The sequence below is a fragment of the Podarcis pityusensis genome (assembly GCF_964106645.2).
Source record: "Podarcis pityusensis genome assembly, chromosome: 8".
NCBI lineage: Eukaryota > Metazoa > Chordata > Lepidosauria > Squamata > Lacertidae > Podarcis > Podarcis pityusensis.
This window is the reverse complement of record NC_138033.1, coordinates 42,649,898-42,661,960: the sequence shown is the minus strand read 5'-3', so window position 1 is coordinate 42,661,960 and position 12,063 is coordinate 42,649,898. Positions and strand designations below refer to the sequence as shown.

Genomic DNA, 12,063 nt, shown 5'->3' with positions numbered 1-12,063 from the left:
TTTAACTGTGTGGTCTGGGAAAGAGAACAGAACACTGATTGGAAACTTATAGAGTCAAGGCAGAGCCTTGCTGAGCTGACTTTGTACAGACAAACAAACAAAAGCTTTGAAACTCCATATGGACAAAGTTCCTAAGCATGAGGACAATGAAAGCCAGTTGGCTGTTGGCTTAGGCTTCAAGCTTAACCCCACTTACGTGGGAGTAAGATCTGATAGAACTTACTTCTAAGTAGACATGGTTAGGATTGTGCTAATAGGCACAAATCCTATGTGTAATCTCACTAATCAGAATGAGACATCGGAGGAAATTAGCAATCCCTATGGTAGAGAATCCTTAAATTACCCTGGACTGAATCATGAAAGGCTTCTTTGAACTGTGTGTAGTACGACCAAGAACCAAAACTTTGTCCTAGGAGTAAACACCATAACTAGCAGTCACAAGTCTTAATGTGTTAACAGCACTCTATAGAAGTAGGTATCAAGACAGGTGTTTCAACCCTTGACGTGTGGGTTTCACTGATAATTATCAAGTTTAACAGGCACACAGTGTTTCTCTGAGCAGCAATGAATACAAATTCACAGCAAACTGAAGGCTGTGATGAATGTGATTCGAAGTAAGCCCTCTACAAGCACTATGTCTACACATTTAATTAAAGCATGAACAGGTCCACACCCAATAGCTTTGCCTACTAGCGTGTACCTGTATACCATAAACATCTGTAGGATGGAAGTCTTCATGCATATATGAAAAGGCTTCATATATGCTGCAGACTGAATATGTACATGGCAGGAAATGCGGCTAGGAAGCACAGCACCACACATACATTGACTGAATATTTGAGCATAATGACCATTCCCCACATCAAATGGGGGGCGCCTTTTGCATGGTTGCGTGCAGCCCCCTGGATCCCAGTGCGGCTCCTGGTAGTTCGGGCTGGCTTCATCCTCCCCAGGCTGGATACCTGGAGGTCTCTGCCTACCTCAGCCAATCGCCCAATCCCACCTGGGGAGGCATTGCCAGGTAAGGGGAGGGACCGCCTTGCCCGCACAACAGAAGGTGAATCTTACCTGTGAAGCGTCAGTTGGCTCCAGAGCTTCTCCCACTCTGCCCTCCCTCAGTTAAGTCTTCTTTTGCAGGTTAACTTCTTTTCCACAGGTACGCAGACGCTGCTACATCAGGGTCACTGTTGAAGGGCCAGAAAGGAATTTTCCTACATTGGCAGGTTTTGCCTTTCCCTTAGCAAAATGAAACAACTTTGGCAGTTTCAGGCTTTGGGCATCTTCCTATATGGGGTGTGTGTGTGTGTGTGAAGCGGTGACCCATGCCCCCCTTGCGGCGGTGATCTCAGGGTTCCCTGTTAAAGGGGTCTTGAGAGGAGGCATTGGCCATATGCCGAGAGGTAGTCATTGCTCTCCCCTCCAATGGTGGCGAAACAGGGGGCGGGCTCTCTGCTTGAACATATGTTCTCCAGAGCTAGCCCAATCCCCACACATTCTGGATAACCCTGATGTCTCCCAGATTCCCGACTGGGGACTGGGAAGGATAAATGCCCAATGCCTGAGCCAAGGTCTCCCTACACCTGAAATTTAATAAAGTTGTGGCCAATTTTAATCCCATAGCACATTATCTTGAGTCATTATTCTGCTCAGGGGTCGCCTGGAGTTGGGGGGACTCCGCCTGTCCACTCAATTTATGAAGAGGACTCTAGCAATCTCAAGACATTCCCACCCAGTTAATCTCATCTACTTTCCACCCTCTTCCAGTTGTCAACTGGCAAAGAGTGGTATTCAGCTGAGTTTCCCTCACAATAAAGGTATAGGTACCCCTGACCATTAGGTCCAGTCGCAGACAAATCTGGGGTTGCGGCGCTCATCTCACTCCATAGGCTGAGGGAGCCGGTGTTTGTCCGTAGACAGCTTCCAGGTCATGTGGCCAGCATGACTAAGCCACTTCTGGCGAATCAGAGCAGCGCATGGAAATGCCGTTTACCTTCCCGCCAGAACGGTACCTATTTATCTACTTGCTCTTGACGTGCTTTCGAACTGCTAGGTGGACAGGAGCTGGGACCGAACAACGGGAGCTCACCCCATCGCGGGGATTCAAACCGCCAACCTTCTGATTGGCAAGCCCTAGGCTCTGTGGTTTAGACCACAGCACCACCCACAGTAGACCCATTGAAATTAATTGACTTAATTTAGGCTTGCTCATTCATTTCAATGGGTCTACTCTTAATTAAGCTTGTATGGTGGGTGGAATTCACCCCATCCCCACCCTATCTATTACTTGAAGTGTCCTTCAGTTATTTTTATTATCATGACATTCCATACGTCAAGCGATTGCCTCCATCACCCTTCCAAACAGAAGCCCCATGCACAGTTCCTTCAATGAATACTTGGCTTATCCCCCCCCCCCCCAAATAAATGGAATTCTAAGCCACATATTTTTGCTGTTGACACTTCCAAAGGCAATTTTTATAAATGGGTTTCTAAAATAACAAAAGTAACAACTAAAAAAAGCCCCACTTCTTAATGTCTGAATGCCCTGCGAAGATGTTAATCACAGGCAATATAAACTCAAGCCAAAAAGAGCCATTTGGTTTCCTGAATTTATTGGAAAGCAGAAAGCAGCAGGATCCACTCTCTCTTTTTGCTTTATTTTCTGGCATTGAAGAGCTTTCAACCTTCAGACAGTATCATTTATTAATAGTAATCCGAGCAAGCAAAGTTGTTAGCAATAATGTATAGCCCAAAAACGCTATATGAAAGGGCAATAAATCGGACTCGGGTAGAAAAGAAAAACCCAAACAAAACAAAATATCCCCACATTCTATGATCAATCAGCTTTCACACTTTAAATTTATGCACTGAGTTCAGGCCATAAAGCAAAGGTAAAATATTTGGCCTCTTCAGTGAGAATCCCCCCCCCCCAAAGATGCAAGGAGGGGGATTTGTATAAAAATACCTTTGAACATTCTATGTAATCTCTCTTTAGTTTCATTTTCCCTTTGTTTTCCCCTACCCCCTCATCTTTGATTGTAGAGAAACAATAATAATAGGATGCCATCTCAAAAAATAGCCTTGATTTTGTCCTTTTCTAAAGGACTCGTTCTCCTTGTATGAGCAAAAGGGGGGGGGGGGGAGAAAAAAAACTCCAAGACATGAAAGGTACAAAGAATAGTATGAAACAAAAGGGACTTTTAAGGTCACTTTGGGGGGACTTTTTCAGTCACATCCACACAAATGCATTTAAAGATGTCTTATACCACATGATCAGTCATGGTGCCCCCCCCAAGAATCCTGGGAACTGTAGTTTATTAAGAGTGCTGGGAATTATAGCTCTGTGATGGGTGTCCTAACTCTAATGACCATTAACAAGCTGTATGTAAGTGCTGTCCTGGAAAAGGATACCCAGAATCCAAAGGCCTCTCATTTCCTGAGACCGATGGAACGGACTAGAGAGGTTTAAAAATATATATTCATGTCTGGAGAATGTGGCTAGAGAGGAGTTCTTTCAGTCTCAAGAACAACAGTCACCCACTAAAATCCATTGGAAGAAGATTCAGGATAAGGGACTTCATTGCACAGAACATACTTGATTTATGGAACTCTCTGCCAAAAGATGTCGCAATGGGCATGGGTTTAGTATGCATCCACAGGGGATTGGACCAATTCCCAGAGGCTAGTTCCTTCAATGGCTATTAGCCATGAGGTCTAAATGGAACCTAAGTGTTCAGTATCAGTGGATGTCAGTTGCAGAGAAGAAACAGTGAAGGGTGGTAATTTCATATCCTGCTGCTGTTGCCAGAAGAATGTAGTTACCACATGTGGGGAAACAATGTTGAATTAGATGGAACTGTGGGCTGATCTAGCAGGACTTACCCCCCCCCTTAAAATGAAACACACACAGACCCCACTTTACAGTGGTACCTCGTTTAAGAACAGCCCTGTTTACGAACGATTCGGTTTACGAACTCTGCAAAACCAGAAGTAGTGTCCTGGTTTGGACACTTTACCTCAGAACGGGAGCCGAATGGTGGAAGAGTACTGGAGGCAGGAGGCCTCATTAGGGAAAGAGGGCCTTGGTTTAAGAAGGTTTCGGTTTAAGAACGGACTTCTGGAACAGATTAAGTTCGTAAACCGAGGTACCACTGTATTTTATTTTGCACCTCTGGAAAATAAAACAAGCAAGTTATTCTTTGTTACTCTGTAACTGTTGCTTATAAGCTGAAACTATGTTGTATGAGTCTCACAAAAAGCTTAGTAGATCTTATCACTTATTGCCCTCTACTGTGCTCTGAGAATGTGTGAGATGGATGGCCTGTAATAAGCTATTCAACAAAAGAGGGCAGTGAAGAAACTGCCATTGCAATTGGCTGATGTCAAGTGGATTAAAGAGACCTAATCCATATCATCAACTGTTTGCCAGATCCCTTTTATTGTAGGGCATGTGCAGTTTGGTTTGAAATGAGAGCTGGCAGGAGTTCAGAGAAGCGCAAGAGACTTATGACAAAGCATATGCAGAACTGAGCCCCTGGCTTCTAACCTGGAGAGACCTTCTTAGGCCAAACTCATATCAGAGGTTTATAAAAAATTATGACAACAGAAAGGACATTTCCTCCCCCCCCCCCCAATACTCCTAGAACTTGGAGTATTCATTTGAGGCCGCAACACTAATCACACCTTCTTGGCACAAGCACCACTTATATAACTGCAAGTCAAGAGGCAGTAGAATCAGGAAAGTTTTTTAAAAATCACCTTCAAAGCATAACCAACTTACGGAATTTGCTGTCTGAAATGGTGATGTCTGCAAGCTTTGATGAGTTTAAAAAATTAAAAGTATCAGAGAGAAGTAGCTAACAACAAGGCACCTACTGAGCCTTCATCTCTCCATATATGGGAGGAATATATATACCTCAGTTCTGAATATGAGATTACTGGGAACAAATATGTGTGGTGGAGTGGGGATTATCAACAATCAAATGAAAATACTTGATCTTCAGCTGGGCAAATCTGATAGCTCATCATATCAGATCTGTTTGTCTTGCAAATGGGAGGACTGACATGTAAGCAAGAGACTCAAACTAAGCACAATAAGCTATTGATCCCTATCTTTAGTATCAGCACTGATTTTCTCCCAAAATGCCCATCTCAGCAATAAAGGACAATAGGAAGATGGCTGGGTCACAAATGTCTTCATCTGTGGTTTTAGTGTTCAAGTTCATAACTACACAGAGAGTCTCCAAGGAAATTTGATATTGAACGTGAAATCAACTTTGTCTTGGACATTTTATTACACTTCTCTCTCTTTTTCAAACTTTTTTTAAAATAGGGAAATCATGTGCCGACAGTGGCAGCCCAAGACATCTGGTTGTGGTAAGCGGAGTCCACATAGGCTGCTAGGTGCAGCACTTGTCCCTCTTGTTGTTGCAGTTTTAAAAAGTCTTGTTTGGGACTCCAGTTCCTCTTGCCTTCATCTACCTGCCTCACATTACATCAGCGGTGGGGAATCTTTTTCAGCTAAAGGGCCTTATTTCCTTCTGGGTACCTTTCCAGGAGCTACATGACAGTAATGGGTGGAGCCAGAGGCAACAGTGAGCAGAGGAATGACTGTAAATTTTACTTGTGTATAGTAGGCTAAACACAGTCACACACCTCCATCCAGGCAAACCAGATTCATTATTACACTCCAAGTAGGCAAAAGCACTCAAGGAGGATTTGAAGGAGTCCAGTTGGGTGTGGTTTAACAGTCAATCCCTCTTCCTAGAGAACTCTTGGAAATGTAGCTCTGTGAGATGAATAGGGGTTTCCTAAGAGCTCTTAGCAGCCTTAACAAACTACAGTTCCTACATTTTTTGAGGGAATCTGTGATTGTTTAAAGTGGCCCGATACTGCTTTAATTATATAGTACAGGCTAGCTAAAAGCTACAAAGCAATATTGTCATATACTCAAAATTCAGAACACAAGGAAAATTCAGAACACAGGCATTTGGCAGATCAGTAATTTGCACCATTCCACAGTGCCAGGTTATGGCAGGAAGACTTCAAGACAGCATCATGCTTCAACTTCACCATAGGTACTGCACTGGGGTGATCCTTATAAAACAAAGTAGCACATTGTACAACAACTTACAGCCCATGTTGTATTGTTGTTGCCAATGTGCTTATGCATGTTACTTCATGCAAGCATAATTATACAGTGGTACCTTGGTTATCAAACTTAATCTGTTCCAGAAGTCTGTTCCAAAACCAAGGCTCACTTTCTCATGGAAAGTAATGCAAAACAGATTAATCCATTCCAGACTTTTAAAACAACCCCCAAAACAGCAATTTAACATGAATTTTACTGTCTAATGAGACCATTGATCCATAAAATGAAAGCAATAAATAATGTACTGTACTATGAAATAAATAAAACAGTATTGTAGATGATAAAAATAAAAATTTAAAAAAATTCTTACCTGCACTGATAGTCATTGTTTGGATGGGGGGCTTTTATCCATTTCCACAGTCACATAATCAATCAATCAATAGCTGAACTGGGATCCACACAGTCACAAAAACAAATTAACTGAAAAAGCCTCAAAACAAAAAGGCAAAATAAATAGCAAAAACAAAAGCACCAAATATAAGCTCCAAATATCACCTCAGAACACTGCAATTAGAAACAGAAGGCTTGAATTACAATGGGGTGTGTGTAAATTAGCAGCGCAACAGGAAACACAGGGGGACTCAAAACAGAGCAAATTTGGCTTCCAAATGAAAGTTCAAAAACAGGAACACCTACTTCTGGTTTTGCAGCGTTCGGGTTCCAAGTTGTTTGTGAACTAAGCTGTTCAAAAACCAAGGTACCACTGTACATTATGTTATTTCCAATGAGTCAGAAATCTCAACGTCAATGATTTTAATGCACCTTTGGTATTAAGAGTCTTTCCTTGCTTTCTGAGGATGTCACAGACTACCAATGTGCTCTACACTTTGCAAAAATAAAACTTGATTCACTTCCCACTTCCCTAATGTGTGAGAAAAGGTTTATTGTTGCTGTTAACACAGGCTATTAAAGAAGGACTAGTGGTATGAAAAGGTAGCACATTATCACATGGTTTATAAGCAGCAGCTTATATGAGGTATGTTTGGGGATTTGCCAGATCACAGCATTTGCTACTGTTGTTGTAAATCATCACATGAAGCTTCTACTAAGTCAGGATCAAGTAAGGACAATAATTAAGTCAGAAGAAAATGATTTCAGGGAGTTGTTGGAAAAGGGGGGGGGGGTCAACAGTGTTTTTCCAAAATATGTCAGCTTTACTAAACTGAAGTACTAGGATTTTGTTATTGCTATTTAAAACAGGATCCACTTCCTCAGCTACAAGCAATACTGTGTTAAAATGGCAACATAATGTAGATTGACCCTATGGAAGAGTAAAGTAAACAACAACAACAACAACACAGGTCAGTGGAGGGACTGGGGGACAAGTTGGATTGTGTGGAGGTGTCCTTCTACTCAGATCTGCCAGCTGCCCAATGTGTGGGCAGCACACTGCTGTGTTTCCCGCCAGTGGTAGCCAATGAAAAGCCCCAAAATGGGGCATTCTGAGGTTGGGGTGGAGTCTGAACCATCCTGGGATCCCTGAGATGCTGAGTGGTGCCACTAACAGCATACGATGACATTGGGTTCAATTCAGCCCTTATTGCCTCCATACCCACCTCCACTATGACTATCATTAGCAGCTGGGCTGTTGATGCTGCAGTGGCTCCAACATTCTGCACAGCTCTACTGATAGAGTTTGGAGGGTTGGATTGCACCCTAAATCTTGGTTCTGTAAGATTTCCCCCCCCATTTAGTAGAATGGTTGGGAGACTAGAAAATACTGGGCATGAAATATTTCATATAGATAAATAATGATCTATTCCTGTGCCTTTTAAATTATGTCAAAAATAATATAGTGCTCTCAAAAGCCCAAGCACACAAGTGTTATAGATCCTTACTCTAGATAGAATTGTCTTTGCTAAAGTATGGAAGATAACCCACACGCCAACTATCAATATATTTGGCATTAGCAAGGAAACTATGAGAACAGCTAGATATTGTTAAATTGACAATAACATTAAAGGGACATTAGGCATTTGAAGAAACTTCAAAAATATGGTTTCAGTAGTTCAATACGGATTAAAAAAACCACCTGGGAATAAATGAGATTGTGATCAATTATATACTGCCAGGGCTTTTTTCCAGCCGGAATGCACTGGAACTCAGTTCCAGCTCCTCTCAGGTGGGAGGCATTCATGGTGAGTTCTGGCACCTCTTTTTCTAGAATAATAGCACTGTATATTGCTGTAATTAAAAATGGGAGAAAAATGAAACCAAATGGGACCCATGTATATGGATTGCTTTCTTTTTTCTTTTTTGTTATTTAAGGCATGCCCTTAAATAGGGACTGGTGGGGTTTACATTGTCCAGTAGCAGCTTTTTGCTTTTTCCTTTAAAAATGTTTTGAATTGATGTCACACCAAGGGCATTCAGAGAAAATAGAAGAGTGGTCACCACAAGGTAGCCACTGATAAGATTTCCACTGTTCCTACCATCATAAGCTATGACAGAAACAAAAGTTAAAAGAACCTGCAAGAGGGAGAGAGAAAAAATAAGTAAAACAAATGTGAATGGAGGAAAAGAATTATGGAATGAATATGGTTTTGATACAGTAATAGAAGAGAATTAGCCCTCCATGTGTCTGTGTCTCACCCTCAGGATTCTCTTTTTTTAAAGGTCCTTCTGCTCCTCTATTCATCTTCATATGATTTGTTGAGCTGTTGTTGTTCCTGGCTCCCTACCGGCACAGACTTAAAGGAGCTGATGAACAAGAGGAGGGAAATAATTGCAAAAATGTCAATAAAATAAAAGACATGGCTGCTTTTGAAAACAGATCCAAAAGTTCTGACATTTAAGCTGGAAGAAAAGCAACCACTATACTTCATCCTGCCTCCTCCATCCGAGGACTTGAGCTCCTTGTGCAAAAAGTACCGTGATGAGATAAAATGCAGGGCAACATTTTTTTCTCTCTGCCTAGCCAGCCAGCCATTCATTTTATTGCTCCGATCCATCTGTCTTTTTAGTGGCTTCATGATTGTATCGGGTGTCGCTGGAAGTGCTGCTGTTAAATGTCAAAAGGATCTACATAGCACTGTGCTTGTCTTACATTATTCTGCTCTGACATTTTTAAAAGGGGAGTGTTTTGATTTGGAAGAGTATTTCAGGCAGCAGTTCTAAATGCACTTACCAGAGATTAAGCCCCACACAGGACTTACTTCAAAGTAAACAATCACTTAACTCCCTATATCTAAAAGACACACATTCACAGAACATACGAATTTCAGGTCTACAGTAGGATGGTTAAAATATTCAGATATTTCTCTTTTTCTCTTCATTTGTCCTTCTAGGTACATTTAGAATGTTTAAAAAGCAAATAAGAGCTAATACCCCAATGTCCTGAGAATTGTATTGTGGAATATAAATGGTACTGCTAAATCACCTGCATTATCATAATCTGTGAAATGTTTTTGTTCCAAACTGCCATCTTCTGAAATTCAGGCACCGAGGGTCAGCTGCTGATTCTCCTGATAATACTCCCTTTTCATACTTATCATGTAATGGCAGATTCTTCTCCATGCTTATGGGGCATGGAGGTAGGTGAGAATAGTGGCTCCTGTGCAAAAATGGTAGTGAATATTCAGAGAAAATTCTGCAAAAGGGCCTTCTTGGGAGCAGGGGGTGCTTGTGGAAAGAAAGATCTCAGAATTATCTCAGAGTAAAACATCTACTGAGAAATTCCAGTTCGTCTCTAGACTAGACCCAGGTCTGCCAGCCTTCAGCAAAGTTTCTCCATCATCATATACCTTGCTGAATAAGGAGCCTTGGCTTCTAATTAGACCAGTGGTCCTCTAAGCTTTTCAGTGGCAACTAAACCTGATGACTATGTTCTGCCTCCACTGCTGGAGGCAGTATGCTACCGAATACCAGTTACTAAGAATCACTTTAAGGCTAAGTGCTGTTGTGCTGCTTGTGGGCACCCCAGGGGCATCTGGTTGGCCCCTGTGAAAACATAATGCTGGACTAGATGGACCACAGACCTGATCCTATGGGGCTTTTCTAATGTTCTTTATCTGGCTCTTGGGATTCTCCCAAGAATCCATTCTCCAACACCCATTCCCCAATCATAACCCTCCCTGGCCCTTCCTTGCACCCTCCTTGAGGGTTTCTGCCTAGCTGGAATGTGTCCTTGAACTCTGATAATGCCCCTTGCTTGTCTGGATGGAGATGAGAGAGTTCGAAGGTACCCTCCCCCAAGGGTCATCTAATCCAACCCCCTGCAGCGCAAGAATCTCAATTAAAGCATCCATGACAGATGGCCATCCAACCTCTGCTTAAATACCTCCAAGAAATGAGAGTGCACCGCCTCCCATGGAAATCTGTCCCACTTTGGAACAGCTCTTACTGTCAAAAAGTTCCTCCTGGTGTTAAGTCAGAATCTCCTTACTTGTAACTTGAAGCTATTGGTTCATCTCCTACCCTCCAGAGCAGGAGAAAACAAGCTTGCTCCATCTTCCATGTGACAACCCTTCAGAAATTTGTGTGAGTGAGACTAGCCTACTGTTCAAAGGCAAGTATCTCCATGTATTGCTCCACCCACTTTCTCCTCTATTCCCACCCACCATGGACATGTGACACTCGGAAGGTATTGAAGAAGGAAATGTGACCCTTGGGATAAAAGAGGATTCACTACACTAACATAAGCAAAAGAGAGAGTATGTGTGTCCCTAATGCTTCAATCAAGGGAACAGAATCCACAATGCAGGTAAACTTATGTAGTGAGCCATTGACTGGGTTATTGTCATGCAGGGTGTTGTTTGCCTAACCTAGTGCTTTGCCTGGAAACTGAGCATTAAGGACAGGGCTGATTAAGTTACAAGTTGGCACTGAAGCATTGTAACAGATGGACACAGGTAGCCAGCAGGGGAGGATCAGGAATATGTATGAATGCCGCATCAGGTTTTGAGGGCATGTTTCCCATATGGGAACAGCCAGAGCAGCTGTCTGGATCTTACAGACCCTAAGAGGAAATGCCACCTCTAATCCAGATCCGCTTCACATTCACTTGTCTCAAAAATATATAAAATAGCATCTGCCACAGCTTAAGACAGGTTATTTGCCCCCAGTGAGCCAAGCAGAGTGAATGGAATAAATAAAGAGAATAGACATTCCGGTGGAGTTTAGCAGTTGGGGTTTTGATGGATTGTATGTGAAAAGGGAAGCTGAGGAAGTCAAACAGCACTCTACAGCTTTTTGGCAAGCAAACAGCAAATATTTATTAAAAATGAAGGCGCAGGGCAGTGATAATCTTTTTTTTTACAGCCTGATTGTGACAAGACGTCTCTCTTTTCCTCTGCAAGAGCTGATTATTAATGCCTCAAACACTTTTGGCTAAACTTGGACGTGTGTGCTAAGCCGTGATAGCACATCTGAATTCTCCCTTTTCAGTTGACCCAAAATCAACCTTAGGTATATGACAAGGTCAGGGCCAGGGCCAGGATGGGGCCAGTGGGTCACTGTGCCATGAATTTCAGTCTGTCCTCAGTTTGTCCCCACCTGCCTTCCTTCTTACTTACTATCTGTCAGTTTCCTCCTTCTTAGTCTTAGTTTTACCCCTTGTAGAACTCAGCAGGGAGGAGAATGTGGGCAAAACAAGTATTAACTGACTCTGCCTGTTATTAGCTACATTCAAGCCACATAAAATTCAGAGGCTACTATACACACACACACAGCCCTCTCTGTCCAGGCAAGTCAGAGAGGAGAACTCTATCAATGGCTACTAGCCATGATGGCAATGTTATGCTCCACGGTCAATTGATAGATAGATTGTTTGATTATTGAATTTCTATACCACTTAATATATTAAAAATATCTCTAAGCAGTTTACAGAAAACTGAAGCAACAACAGACAATTTAAACAAATACACAACCACATATAAAAATGTTACATAAGTACAAAATTACTAATATATATAAAT

At 42.1% G+C, this 12,063-nt stretch overlaps 1 long non-coding RNA gene across 3 annotated transcripts in view; it reads right to left on the bottom strand.

Moving 5' to 3' along the window:
• The window catches only part of LOC308482921, a 48,725-nt gene that overhangs the window by 14,900 nt on the left and 21,762 nt on the right, over positions 1 to 12,063 (bottom strand). The window contains exons 3-5 of one of the 3 annotated variants that reach the window (XR_013989499.1): positions 8,741 to 8,848; positions 6,459 to 6,652; positions 936 to 1,184 (exon numbers count right to left, since the gene is read on the bottom strand). This is a non-coding gene — a long non-coding RNA (uncharacterized lncRNA). Of the gene's footprint in view, positions 1 to 935; positions 1,185 to 6,458; positions 6,653 to 8,740; positions 8,849 to 12,063 lie in introns of those variants that run through there. The other 2 variants (XR_013989500.1, XR_013989498.1) reach the window with 2 other exon arrangements.